The sequence below is a fragment of the Pseudopodoces humilis genome, chromosome 3 (genome assembly GCF_049639895.1).
Source record: "Pseudopodoces humilis isolate 2021_Gansu_Grassland_sample_001 chromosome 3, ASM4963989v1, whole genome shotgun sequence".
NCBI classification, from domain to species: Eukaryota; Metazoa; Chordata; class Aves; order Passeriformes; family Paridae; genus Pseudopodoces; species Pseudopodoces humilis.
The window spans coordinates 9,269,324-9,284,346 of NC_142202.1; the positions used below are offsets into that span (position 1 = coordinate 9,269,324).

Here is a 15,023-nt window from a genome sequence, read left to right on the forward strand (position 1 = left end):
TCTGGTAGTGGAATAATACAAGCAACTCCGTGTGTTATGCATTCATGGATTAGGCTGGGAATGTTTGTAAACCAGGCAATAAAGCTGCATGAGCAGAAGCATTTACAAGATATCAGTGAAGTAATTTGAGTTTTTAAGTTATGGGAGAAGTTGGTGTTTGGCAGTGCTGTGTGGGGAGACAGACACTGGACAGCTGAAAACGTTCCAACCAATAGAACCAACACAGTCCAAGGTGAAGAGCAGCTTACAAATGTGTATAAATGGCATGATTTAGGGATAAAATATCACAGATTTTTTTGCCTTCAGGTAAAGGAGGGTCTGCTTTCTTGCAACAAGAGCTCAGATCCTCTCTCCTGGTCATTTGCAAAGCAAAGGGATTGGGAATGTGATGCTAAACTTCTGGAGAATGCACATGAGCATGATTATGTGATGGTAGCAATGACATTAAACTTAAATCTCAATCTGTCAAACTACACAATTAAATTCTTTCTCCTGTAATAAACCCAGTACTTTTCATATAACTATTTAGAAAGATGAATGTCATTTAAAAAAAGTAAGCATATTACACTGGTATACTGGTATATATACCTTTGTTCCCAGTTCTACTTCACAGAGAAAGGATCAGAAGTACCCAATATCTAAATGAAATGTATAAAATGGGAATTATCTCTGTTTCAGCACACAGTATTGATATTTCTTTGCTAAATACAGATGGTTTCCAAGAATTGATAAACTCATTGCAGCTGGACAATGTTTATAGGCCTACAGCAGAGGATGGTTTTCAAAGGAATTTAAATATTGCAGGGAGGGGTTTTATATTCCAGGGCCCAAAGTTTGCTTTGCGATAATGATTTAGTTTCATTGTTGCTCAAGAAAGGAGCCCTCTGTTCAAGAAGGAAATGCAGAAGGTGTGAAGTGAACAAATAAAATGTTCAATTCTCCATTCCTAGAACAGCAGAGGACTAGGAATCAGTGTGGCAGAAAAAGAGACAAAACTGGATAAATAGCAGAGCTACAAATCCTGAACAAATCAGACACGTAATACTGGTTTGCATTCCCAGAACATAAATTAACACCTGGTAAGATGACTGTGTTTTTGAGATAAAATTTTGCTTTCCATAAATACACTCTAAAATAGGCTTAAAAATCTTTCCATAAACATTTCTAGCCACTAATCTAATTGATGGGAATGTTTTCAAAAAGTAAACATAGATGAAGGAAATGCACTGCTTTTATTCACTTAAAAGTGAGTATTTGCAGGTTTTTAAAGGTATTCCCTCAGGTCAATAACTAACTAAACAATCTTATTTTGTAAACAGCTGTGGTGCGGTAAAAAAGCTAGGCTCCAAGGTCTTAGTATGAAACTATCAACAAAATAATCTCAATTATGCTCAGAAGAAAAAATATTTTTAGCAACTGTTCCCCTCAACAGGATACACACTTCTGATGCTCCCTAGAAGATGTAGTTGAAAGTGAAGGTTATGTCAGCAGGACACCTACATGGGATCAAAGACTTCTGACTGCTTGGGATGTGCATGGGTGTGATGAGCAAGGAGGGATCAGGCCCTCTTGTCAGACCCTGAATTAATTCAGGCTTTGAAACTTCAAACCTGAGAGCTTTGGGGGAATTACTTCCTGCTCACAATGGTGGAAGGGCTGCATCAAGCCCCCTACCCCAGCTACAGGCACACTGCGCACCTCCAGCAGACCTGCTTGCCCAAGCTCCTTTTACTCTGAATTTTGTGGTTTGGTTCTCCCAGGTGAAGCCAAACCCACGACACACTTCCTGCAGTTTTACCCCACACACAAATTACAGGGGGAGAGCTGCCCTGGATCTCTGAGCTGGGACACCAGCTATCCCTGCAGAGCTGATCCTCTATAAAGAGGCCCTGGTTTACCTGTGAGCATGCCTGAAACAGTCTGGTAGAAGCACTGTAACTTCTAAGCACAGTCTAACTGAGGAGTAGCTTAGCTGCTTTCAGCTGAAGCAAGCACAATCCTGAACAACCAAACATGCAAAACCCAAACCAAACCACCTGAGAGAAACCACGTTTGGCAGGCAGGCCGCCTTTTCAAACTTTTCTCTGGAGCTGTGAAATGGAGACTTTAAAAGTAAAAGTCTTCATACAACTGCTTCCCTGCCAGCACCGGCCCTGAAAAAACCCTGCTGCACATTTGGAAAGCTGCAGTGCCGTGATGCTATGACATATTTCCTCAGCTGCTGTCTCTGGAAGTGTGTGCAAAGCCCCCATGGAAAGAGGTACAGCGGCACGGGATGATTGCTTACAGACTTTCACCAGCCAGAAACAATCGTGCCCAAACTCACAAGCTTAATTTCTGTCTCAGTTCTGTTAGATTATTGCTGTCAAAGAAGGTACAGCTACAAAAAGACAATTGTCTGCCCTGAGATTCCCACCCTTTTCAGTTCTCTGAAGAGATGTGTGTATATATATATATTTTCATCTATCATTGAATGGTGAATGCTCTGTTCATTCTATTTGCCAAATTGCACAGGACCTGATGCAAAGCTCCCTTTAGTGCAGCGTTCAGAAGCCTGAGAGCATGAGTCAGTGTGAGCACTGCTGAAGGCTGCAGAACCCTGCAAGTATTTTAACCTCTTGCTAATGGCAAGGGGGGAAAAAAAGATGACAAATCCTAAATTCTCTGCTTTTGTTATCAGTTCAAAGATGGGAGTCACTTATAAACATCCCTCATTATTCCAAATGATTAGTTGAAAATAAAACCTTACCATCACTGTTTTTTTTTTTCCTTCTGACAGGATGGCTTTAATGGTCTTATTTTCTTCCCCTTTCACATTAGAGCAATCTGTATACTGTCCATCCTGGATTTCTTACAAGACACTGTGGCAAGGCTGCCAGAATGGAGCCTTAGGTGCTAAGACACAAATCTGAAAGGGTGGTGGTTTTTGTTTGTAGGGTTTTTTTCAGTGTATGATTTAACAATTCCTGCTTCAAATGAGGAACTGTGAAATCCCCCTTCCAACTCTCTTGAATCTCAATAAAAGCAAGCAGGAAAGGAACTGTAATTAGTCCCACCATTTCTGAAGTGAAAAACATGAACAAATTATTGCAGGTTACCATTTTTCACCTCTTCAATTACTGTGTATGTGAAAATAAGAAAAAAAAATCTGTATTTATAGCAGTCTGTTGATGGAACAGGTTTTTAAAGCAAACAGAATTGTATTTTTTCAGCCTGTTAAAACACCAATGTAGTCCCTTATTCTGTTATCTCATCATCTTACAGAAGTCTATCAGCTGTTTTATGCCTTTACTGCCAAAAGCAGATCTTAGTGTAAGAGTTTGTACGTAGAGATGAAGAGGTGAAACACAATTTGAGTATCTCATTTCCTTCACGGGGATTAAAATATTGGTAAGGTTCCAGTGTTTGTTGGAAACTCCTACTGGGCATTACTTCCTCCTCGTGCCCAAAATAAATTCCTCCGGTATTAATCATTTGCGGTAACAGTGTCGTTTTTTTACACCACTGACGCCGCTCCTACCTGTCAATTCCCCCTCAGCAGCAGGAGACAGGAACTGCGCTGCCGGTGCTATTGCTCTCATTTTTCTCATTCACCTGGGCAGATTCTGACACCATGCCGGATCCTGGCATGTGCTTTGTTCTCCAAAAATGTCAGAACTAAAAAACAACCAAGACCTTGAGCCGTGACACCTGTCAAACACAGGCAACCCCCATCTTCCCACTTCCAGCCCCCGGTGTCCCAAGGGAAGCCGAGGCTCTCCCAGCCCCCTCCCCAGGCTTTTCACGGCCGCCAGCGGGGCCTCCCCGGCTTCCCCCGGACCAGGCCCCGGCTCCGCTCTCCTTCTTCCCGAGGGAAACGACCTTGGACGGCGCCGGGGCCAGCCCCGGTCTGCCCCGGCCACCTCCCGCTCGGCAGGCGGCTCCGGGGCGAGCCCTTCCCCTCCCCGGGGTCTCGGAGGCGCCGGCCCCGCCTCGCCCGCCGAGGTTCCGCCGCCCGCGGCCACCGCCGCCCCCGCTCCCTGCGTGACCATCTCCCCGCCGCGCCCCCGCGCGCTCCCCATTGGCCACCGGCGCCACCCATCAACCCGGCTCTCGTTGCTGATTGGTCGGCTGCCGGGCCGGCGCGCGGGTCCCGCCCCTCGGGGCTCCCCCCGGCCCTCCCCGGCACTTGGCGGCGGAGTGTCCTCAGAAGACTCGCTGGGCCGGAGGGGCCGCTCCGCTGCCGCCGGCCGGCCCGCGCTCCCATTGGCCATCCGCCCTGCCAATCCGCCGGGCCGCGGCGCGCCGTTGGCTGGCAGGCGGGCTGGGGGCGGGGCGCTCCCCCCGCCCCGGCCCGCGCGGTGCCGCCCTGTGGCCCACTCCCGTGTGTGAGTCACGGCAGCGCCGTCAATGCCGTGTGCGGGCGGGCGGCGCTGCCTGGGCTGCCCCGGCCCCCCTCCCCCGGCACAGGGCTGGCGGGCCGCACTTGTCACCGTGTCACATCCTCCCCCCCCCCTGCCGACCCGGCTCACCCTCCCGAGCTCGGCCGCCGCCCGGGGCCGCCGCGGCGGCATGGGATAGGGCCGGGCACAGCCGCCCCCGCCGCTCGGTTTTCATTGACCTCCCCGCAGTTTAAATCCCTCCCCCGCGTGTCTCCCCCGCAGCCTCCTCGCCTCCCCCGCGCCCCCTCTCTCCGCCGAGCCCCCGCTCCCCCGGGCGCCTCCCTCGCCGGTCCTCGCCGCGGAGCCCCCGGAGCGGGTGAGTGCCGGGCACGGCCCTCCCGGGCTCGCTGAGGGGGCTGGGGGTGCGGGGGCGCGGGCCGGGGCAGCCCCGGGCTGTGCGGGGCGGCCACCGAAAACTGTTCCAAAGTTGGGGCATTCCCCTCCCGGCGCAGCCTGGCACTGCCCGCTCGGACTGCAAAAGAAGGGAGAAAAAAAAAAAAAAATAGGTATAACCTCCCGGCGTCGTTGCCAGCTTCTAATGCGTGTCGTGCTGCCGGCGATTGTAATTTTGATTTTATTTTGGTTTCTTCCCCGCCCTGGTTGAGGCTGTGGTGATGGTTGACGTGAGGGTATCCCGAAAGCCACCAGGGTCGAACAACCCCTCCATGGCAGGCTCTGGTCACTGTCCGTCCTGGAAAAGCGGGGAAACCCACCTTTTGTATTTCCAGGTGCTCCATCCTCCTCCCCACCCTGTCATTCCTGGATATTTCGCTGTTACCTGGGCTTCACTTGCCGTGGCAAGAACATGCGTGTTTGGAAGGGGGAAGCTGCAGCGGGGAGTTTTGGTGTCTTGGCATGGTATTGGGAGCGCTTGATGTGAAATGGTTATGTCTCTGTTTCACTATTGATTTTTCTTTTTTCTTTTTTTTTTTTTTTTCCCTCTCCTTAATATATTTTTAGAACGTGAATGTGGTTCTGTACGTACAGACCAGCTAAAATAAAACAGAGGCATGGAAAACCCCAGCAAATACAGCAGTGCTTCCATGCGCAGGACATCCAAAGCCTCAGTACTCTGCTGGGTTTATTTATTAATATTAATTGCTCGATCTTTGTAATTTATATCACATGGAAACTAATTGCTGAATTGAAGGTTTACCAAACCTCACAGGGCTCCAAAATCATCCATCTCAGGCATCTGAAAAATAACTTTTGTTAAGAGGAAAGGCCAGCATCATTCGGGGAATCCTCCACATAAAGTTTCTCTTTCTAAAGGCAAACACTCTTGTAAATAAGTCCTTTACTCAGTGAGTACTCAAGTGTATGCAGAAGGTCAGTGAATTTCTAGAGAAAACTAAATTTTTACTAAATCTTGTCTTGCTTTTCTCTATAAATAGAGGGAGGGAAACAAAAATAAATTAGCTGTGATATTGACATCAAATAGAAAATCAGCCCTTTTCCCAAGGGGTAACTTTCCCAACATAACCTGAAGACTTCCTAATTTTTGACTTTATGGGGAGGGGTACTTCAACCGTGGTCTGTTGAATCAGTATGAAGTGGGCCTGTTTCTCCTCTGGAACTGGTTTAGCACCAGTGTAACTTCTTTAACAGAGCAGATTTGCATTAATACGAGGAGTAATCAAGCAGCTCACGTTTTGAGAAAGGCCCCTGTAGTAATGACGTGACAAGTCGTGATTCCTCCCCTCATCAGACCCAATTACACCACCCTTACTCACTCTGAGTGGCACTTTACTGCGCAAGTGCTCCCTGCGATGCTTGTGTGACTACTTGTGTACTATAGTGCCAATCTGGGTGAGGTAGAGTGGCGCTTCTTTTTTTCATAACTATTTTATTCCCTTTCTTTGAAATGACAACGTGTTGGATAACTATTTTTCCTTGGGCCATGAAGAAAACTTCTGAGGATTAAATGTAAATCTGCTTTGTTAAGTGACCGTACCAAAAACCCCCTCCTGTTTAAGACTTCTGTGCTCCAAGTGAAACGGGCAGGTAAGTTTTCTCTCTGTTTTTTGCTACATAAAGTAGGAAAAAGATTGTTGAAAAATTGATTATCTTGTCCTGAAATTCCTCTGCGCCTGTGGGACTCCATACCTATATGCGGTGTTCAAGTTTGAGTTGTTTTCCTAATTCCCCTCTGTCTCTAGAGCCGCCCCCACTCCCCAGACATTCACGTTGCATTGTTAAAGTTTTTGCTATTGAAATCACTGGCAGAAGGATCGGACCCTCGGCTGGTTTTCTTTAAAGCAGTTGATAATGACTTGGATGTGATGCTGTAGAAAGATAATATTATCTGGTGGGTCCACGGCTCAGATCTACTGTCTTACTACAATCTCAGAAAAAAAGCTCTGTGCTAAGCAGGCTGTGAAGAAACTACATCTTAACAAAGAAGAATTGTCTTCTGCCTTTCTGTACTTATTTATAAATCTCTTGAAAGTTTGTTTGATACTCTCAGAACAAGACAAAATCCCTTCATGTTTGTTTCATGTTTTCACTTCCTCATATGACTGTGTTCATTGCTAAGCCTTTGTGTCACTGATTGAGATGTTATTGTAATTAACATTAATTATGCAAACTAGATTGTTTTTAGAGGCTCTCCAACTCTATATTGATATTGTCAACTTGTTTGTTTGTTGAACAAAAATCCACACATTTCACCATTCTCAGAGGAAATAGATTAGCCGATTCCAAGTTAATATATGCATGGGAAACCATGGCAAAATCAAGTTATATTAGCTCGAATGGCATGTTGAATCTTGATGGATGTGGTGAACGGAGTATGGTTGGATCTGAAATATCAAGGCTGCGCAAACAGGGGGAGCAGGAAAGGGGACTCTAGGTACAGTCATTCGGGGAGGGTGTTTACACTGCAGAGTTCCATTACATTTTTTCCAGATAGACAGTACTAGATCAATCGGGCCAAATTCTACTGTCCCTGACTGAACAAAACCCTCACTAAAACATACTGGAGCTGCCTGCTTGAATTTGTTTGAGAAATGGAGAAAAATAGCAGAATATACTTCATTAATTATTTAGGATGTTTTTGATTTTAGACTTGGAGAAGATATCTTCCTTAAATTTGGTTTAGAAGGTGTTCCAGGGTTGTCTTTTTAAAAGAAAAGCTTAATAAAAATACCCTTGAAATATACATCCCTGTAGCAATGGTAACATTTTATAATTTTTTTACAATGTTAATTGTAGTGACATTCACAAAAGTCTCCATGTCTGATTCCGAATCACCCTCTTGAAACCCTTCTGAGCTGAGAAGGACTTTAGAATTTCTCCCTAGAAGTCAAAATTGTTGCAATATTTATATATTGTATTCTATTGTGCTCTTAGGAAGAAAAAGAATAGAGGTGGGGAGAGCTTAAATGGGAATTGGTTGTCATGAAATCACATCTGAAAATATATGCAGACTGGCAGATTATTCCCTGTCTTAAAAATCAAGTCTCTCTAACTTCCCATTTAAATAAGCAAAATTTGGTTTGCAGTTTGCTTTGGGTAATGAAAGAGATATTTTTTTTGTTTCTACTTTTGGTGCAGTGGTCCTCTGGAAAGTTAGAAACAGCGCCCTGGGGCTCAGCGAAGTGGAGGGTGTATAATTATATGGGAAGGTTCCATAGCATCAGTGAATTAGCATTAGCAGCTGAGTGAGTTTGTTAAGCTGTAGAGATGGCATTATGGAAATCAATAAAATGCTGATTTCTTTTTCTTATTGCGGATTCCATGTTAAAAGGAAAAGATGCTATTTGTTTGTCTGCCTTTCACGTAGGCTTGCCAAACCATTAGTTGATTTGGAAAGGCAGGATTTTTTCAGTTCTGGCAATCAGTAGTCAGGTTTGTTTTCTTTTGCTTTTTTTAAACTCTTAAATCTTTATTTATTAGATTGTCTTCCAGAAATCACACTAACATCCTGGCCTGCAAGCGGCTTCACGTGTGTCTGTTTGTCAGCAGAGGCAAAAGGGAAGGTCTCTTATTTTTCTTATGACATGCTGGTGTGGCATTGTTTGTTGTAGCCCAAATGCTCTGTGTTCCTGATGTTCCTGTTTCTGTTTTAAATGAAATTCTCCCAAGGATTTGGAGGATACTGATGCTGAAATCCACATTCAAAATAAACGAGAAATAGTGACCTTAACTGTTTTCAGAGGTGTGAGTCAGGAAGAATGATATTAAGCACTGTAAGATGTGTAATATGCATTGGCCTTTATTTCTTTGTCTCAAAGCTTTTCCTGCTTTTATACCAGAGAGACAAGTATCCAGATCATTCATCACACTGAGCTCTTACAGAGACACGACAGACCAGCAGCCTTATGTTGCACGCTGTGGAACGTGTACGATGCATTAGGTTCTGATGATCTATATAAAACATTTTAATTGGGAGGAGCTGTAAATGGGAACGGCTGTCTTCTACTCCAAGGCTTTTTCTTCTCTTCTCCCCGATTGAAATTAAACTTAAGTTCATGATCAAATTATTCTGTTTTATTGTAGCTGTATGCTATGACTCCTGATGAAATGGTTTATTCACGCTAAGGTACACTTTGGGGGACCCCTCTCTGCCTTTCTGGTGGATACTGATTTGGTGGACTTTCTGGGACTAAGAAGGTCCAACCTGTGGCGTCTTCATGGATGCTGTGGCGAGCATCTGTTCTGTGACATGTAAGCAGCCTGTGTAACAGAGTTTGGATATCATGAGGCTCGTGGAGCATGTTCTTGTACAAAGAGAAACACTCCAAGATGCTGAGTGTATGATGCAGACAGCACTAAAGGTTGACAACTTGGAAAATGAATACTGTGGTTCATGCTGACATTTCAGAGGGAATTCTGATGGAGGTGTGGTCCCAGTGAAGGTAAACTCACGGGTCCAGCTGCACAGATAAAATAGCAGCCTTACTCTTATCTCTTTGGTAACCCAAACCTGTTTGCTGATAAACTGGCAAAATTATGTTTATAGTCTCCCTATGCTTTGTTCCTGCTAATCTCTAATTAAGTAGATCCAGGGAAGGGCAGCATGGTGCTTTTAGTGCTCAGCTACGGCTTAGAAATGACACTCTGCTTTCTAATGGTTACAAGCAGGTGAAGTGACAGGAAGGGCAGAGATGTTGGAGTAATGTGATCTGAAATTAAATTCCTGATTCTCTAAAATATTTACCCATAGCTGTAGTGATCCACAGTGCTTCATATCTGCCATTGGCCATGTGTGTCCAGTTAAGGACAGTTAAAAAGCACAGAAATACAGGGCGGGGGAGAAAAGAAAAAAGGATAAAGAGATCATAGCTGAACCAGAACAAAACCTCTTTAGCTCCTCCCATTTGAAGTAGGGAGGAATCCCAATAAATAACAAGGGTAAAGTCTCACAGAACTGCAAAATTACTGTAGAGATTGTGACTCTGAAAAATCAGGTTCTATTTAGAGAAGGAATTGTAGTTACTCTGTGGTCTTGTCCATAACCTTGCTAATGTGGCTAAAGCATTAGTTCTGAAAACAAGTGCATTGAGAGCTTGGAGTCTTTTTCTTTAAAATGTACGAGTCTATATTCATGTATTTTCTGTGGGGCAAAATAAAATATTGTTTGTTGGATTACCCAATTTCAATATTGTTATTAAAAAATAGAAACACACCCTGTTTTTCACCTGTCAAATGAAGTCAGATATTCATGTGGATGCCTTTTTCCTCTTTTATCTTTTTTTTTTGTTTCTTTCCTTCTATGAACCTTTTAATCATCTGCTTTCCTACTTTCTGTCCTACTGAATCCCCTTTTTATTGTTGCTTTGATTCCTTCCACTTCATTCCAGATTTTTTTTCAATTTCTTATTGTTTCTTCTAACTTTAATCAACTACCAATGTTGCTGCTTGTCTATAGAATCACAAGGTCCATGTTGAGGTATCTCATGCCAATAATATTTAGTGTCCTCTGTCCTTGGCAAGGAAAAGGTTTACCACTGCTGACCTGTAGTCCGATGGAAAATGTGAAGGGGGAGCCTGTAGGAGGTGTGACTTGAATTGGTGCAGTCATCTAGAAGGAGTCAGGGCCACAGCCAGAAATTATACCCAGGTGTCATCAGCTTTCAGACACGTGCCCTGTGCTGTAGCAAAGCAGGTTTTTTGCTTCTTCTATCCTTTGCAGAGATATATTTATTTTTTTTTTAGTTTATTTTTCTGCTTCTATTTATTTGGCTGTCTTTTCTGGTTTTGTCTTTTCTCCTCTTTAATATGTAATAGCTACTAATGACCTCTCAAACTGTATCACAGGGGTGTTAAGGCTAGTGTGTTTTCCCTTATCCCGTCTGGAATATTTGGCTCTTGCCAAAGAAATTGGCCTCTTGAGTACCATGCACTGAAAGTGTATGTGCATATGTATTGAAGATACCAAAATGCTATTAAAAAAAATCAAACAAGATTTGTAAGTCAAAAAAAGCTAATACTTGTTTTGAGATGCAGTGTGAGAACTAAAGTATAAAATGAGATAGGCAAAGATGCAGCATTTTTTAGAGAACCTTTAAGCTATTAAACCTTTCTAAAGGAACACATCAGTTCTTTTCTGAGCCTACTCAACTGAAGGAAGGTGAGCAGTCCTCCTTCCTGTGAGAGGGAACAAATCTGATAGTAAACTTTTAAAACAGAGCTGATGTCTTTAGGTGGTGGTGATGGTTGTTGCCTGATGTCAAGTGAAGGAAGTAGTGGCAGATATGCAGTCAGAAAATGCCCAGGAACAGGTATTCAGCTAATACAAGGAGGCTGTTTTAACTGTCCTTTGATTTGGAATATTTTAAATTTATTCTGTTTCAGATATTTCAGTGCAAATTCTACAAAAATTTCTGTCTTTTTAGACTGGCAGATTTTTGTAGCATGCCTATCTTGAAAAATCCATAAGAGGGAGGAGGTAAAAAAGTAAATCTCAAATACAGTTTACTTCTGTCTCTCCTGCCACTTTCAGAATGATATCTCATCTTGTTCTTATCCTTGTTCAGAATAAAAGCTGTGATAATCCATTTCCTTTGCTGTGATAATCCCTTGCCCAAATGTCTTGGTAGCATAATTTGATTGTGGTGCTTGGACAGCTATCATATCACTCCTACAAAGCAATAATAATAGTTGCTACAAACAATAATATAATCCAAGAAATCCGGAGTTAAAGTGCTTACAGCAGAGACGAATTGCATGCTAGAGAGTATTACTGTATCTTCCTGACTGATGTCCCTCATTGGCCAAGACAGACTTGCAGATGAGTTCTTAACATATTATTTAACAAGATGGTAGTGCTCTGTGTCTAAATTGCTTGTTGTTGTGGGTTTTTTTTATTGCACCTCCCCAATGTAGAGTTCAGAACCTCCTTATTAGATTTATGGGAAAGCCACAGATCCAGATTCCTTCTGGAACTATTGCAGCACGAGGGAAAAAAGTGTAGGGATTTTTTCAAGAGCTACTTAAGTAGCCTGTGCTCCTTGCCTTAGAAAAGTTAAGAATCCTTATAAGTGCTGGGGCTTTTGTGCAGTTTTTGTTTTATTTTTTTATTTTGCCTTTACCTTTTTTTTTCCACTTGAACCCTGATTCTGAAGGAGCTGGGGCACTTATCCAGCCTATCTTACATCTTCCCATTCAGAAGAGGATGGAGTGGGAAAGAAGATCTGCATTGGACTTCAGGTGTTCTCTCTAGTCCCTTTGCCGCCCCTAAGTTGCACTACTTCAGCTTGAAAAACAGCAGAGGAAAAATTCCTGCTTGAACACTTTTTCCTGGCTTTAATGAGAGATTTTTACAAAGAGAGGAAATAGTGTAAGTGAATGCATCCAGCACCCTTTAGGAAAGGGTCACCACCACAGGGATGCTGCTGAAAAAGGATGCCAAATCCTCCCAGACTCTGTACCAGGCTCTTTGAAAGGCTTCTATGAAATAAAGAATCTATATAAGCCAGTGTGTATGTATATTTCTGAAGGTTATGCTGGATTTCTGCCATGCCACAAACCCTGATTAGAATAATTTATAATAAAAAGTGAGGCATAGATTCCAGAAATGGATAATGTGATGGGGGAAGCAGGGAGGTGAGTAGCAGAGAAAGCAAATCTGAACATTTCCCTGGTCCACAGATGTACCCCAAAGTGTGGATTTACTGCCACTGTCTGTAGGAAGAAGCTACAGTCCTAATTTTTGATGTCGGAGATGACTGTTATATGGTTGGCTTAATACACATACTGTGCACTGCTGTTTGTTTATTTATTTGCAGTAGGACTTGGGATATTTCAGGTACTTTCCAGGTGCTTACAGATAATTTCTGCTCCAAGGACTTCACAAATCAGGGAGGCCAGAGGAAAGTAACTGGGTGGGAATTTAGTGCTGAGAACAGAGCGAGGTTCACAGGATGCAGGGCCCTTGAGAGCAGTGCAGGTGTGTGGCAGAGGTGCTGTGCAGGTAGGATAAGGAGGAGGATGCCTGCAGTGTCCTCCAGGAAAGAAACGGGCACGTGGTGTGTCTGGAAAGAAAATACATCCTTTTGCTTTTCTTCTGCATTGCAAGTCAGTCTGTGGTCAGTTTAGGCGCTCCTAACTCTTGATCTGTCTCTTGCATCCTTTTCCCTGTATTTGTGATTGTGTGATGTGATGGCTTTGTAAGTGGAGTTATTCTGTCACGTTCTATGCAGAGGAATGCTGTGAAAGTGGGAGAGCAGGGGAATGAGGCACGTGAGGTGTGTGCATGCAATATGAGACTTGACATGGACAGGGAGAAGTGCATTGGGGTTTTGCACAAGCATTCTTTGGGGCATGAAGTGTCATCATCTTCAATTTTTTTGCTGTGATTAAGGCCCTGAGCATGCCTGTAATGCAAAACAGAAAACATAAAGAAAATGTTTTCTCTTCAGCCATCATTCTAGCATACTTATGTGTGTATGAATCATTCCTCCTCCATCTGGAAGGATGAGATGCAGAGCTCTTTTCTAAGGAGGTATCTAAAGTACATGCTCATAGCAGCCAGCAATTGGCATGACAAAAGGGTTATAGCAAGTGGCTGGCACTTTTCCCATGCATCTTGCCACTGGAAACATAATGCTTTTGCAATGTGCTTGTTCTGCAGGCACCAGTGTGCAGAGCCAGTCCTTGGGACATGCGAACGGAGCCGTTGTATGTTGTTCGCTTTTGTTCGTGGCACCTTCTCAGCAGCCCAAAAACTGGGAAAGGGGACTAACACTGATAAACTGTTTTCCTTAAGCGTGATGTGGAGTGGATGGGAACAGTGGGGTACTCGTGGAATGTCCCCAGGTGTGGGAAGATGGGCAGCAAGGCATCTGATACTGCCAGTGTAATATCAAGTGTGGGAGAAGACTTTGTTTTGCTTCTAACCTTCTCTGCTTTGCACAGAACAAGGAAAAATATAGTAGTATTGAGTGCACAAGAAAGAAGGTCTGATTTTTAAAAACGTCATCTGTTCATGTAAACTATCTTGTATGTATTTTGTCTTTCACTTGATTTGCAAGAAGGCCAAGGCCCTGAATCATTTAACTTAGTCTTAAGTGTTCTTGTGATGTCAAGAAAGGGTTTTATTGTGCTTTTTTTTGGTAGAGGAGTGTTTAATGTGGTGTCAGAATAGGCAGTAGAAAGAAGGGCCCCTTAATCTCAGTGCTCTCCTTTAACAGCTCTATTGTTACCTTTCTCTTTTGCTGACCATGACTGGGAATGTCCTTGTCTTGCAAGCAGCGACCAGCCCTGCATGTAGTTCAAACCTAAATGTAGAAACTGGGTGTCCTTCTGCTGAAGCTCCTTGGGGCATTGAAACTCACCAAATGCATGCCCGTGGGATTGGACATGTCTTTGCTGCTTCCTTCTTTTGGAGGATGATTGGAGATGAGGTAGAGGAGAGTCCAGGATTCATTGCCTGACCTCAGGTCTTTGGTGCAGTAACAAGGTTTTGTTTTGGATCAGTTGTTCTCAGAGCAGGGACCAGTGGCTTTTCCTCCCTGGGGAGTGCCTCTGCAGACAAGAAGAACCTCTCTGCCCCCCATTCCTGCTCTGCTTTTTAACCAGTCTGTTCTGCAAGGCAGGCTCATTTCTGCTGCAGGAGCTGAGAGCCATCTCTCCACCGCACACAGGATAGTCAGGAGGTTTAGGGCACTGCTCCTGCAAGACCTCAGCTGACTTGGATCACAGTGGGAATGGCAGGGAGGAAATCAGCCTGACTGGAGAGTGCCAAGGCCTGCTCTGCTGCATGGAGAATGCAGGCTGCTTAGTGCCTTGTTTATGAAGCACTTCAGCTTTTGAAGGACAGGATTCTGTCTTAGTGCATGGATGGAGAAACCTCCTTTCTGCTTCTTTGCAAAGGGAGCAGCCCTGTTCTTGGCATCTCTTATGAGCTGACTCTCCACAGTGACATGGTGACCTCAGGAGTTCAAGTACTGTCCTGTTCCTTGGTATACTTTGAGTTTGGGGTAGAGGGATATGGCTGGTGGGTCTGTAGGCTTTCTGCAGAAGGGCTTCTCTTCTAGGGTGAGAACAGCTGTCCCCTTTCCTTTGGAGCTGTTGTGACTGCAGGCAGGGATTGTGAAATCCTCCCATGCCACTGAAGCTGAACACTGTGTCAGTCTGCTGCCTCGCAAAGTGCTTTCG

At 44.1% G+C, this 15,023-nt stretch overlaps 1 protein-coding gene across 3 annotated transcripts in view; it reads left to right on the forward strand.

The window, feature by feature from the left end:
• The first annotated feature begins 4,503 nt into the window (after positions 1–4,503).
• The window catches only part of SERTAD2 (SERTA domain containing 2), a 79,143-nt gene continuing 68,623 nt past the window's right edge, over positions 4,504–15,023 (forward strand). Inside the window, exons 1-2 of one of the 3 annotated variants that reach the window (XM_088053490.1) lie at positions 4,504–4,737; positions 6,328–6,425. The gene's annotated coding sequence lies outside the window, so the exon portion shown is untranslated. Of the gene's footprint in view, positions 4,738–6,288; positions 6,426–15,023 lie in introns of those variants that run through there. The other 2 variants (XM_014254620.2, XM_088053489.1) reach the window with 2 other exon arrangements.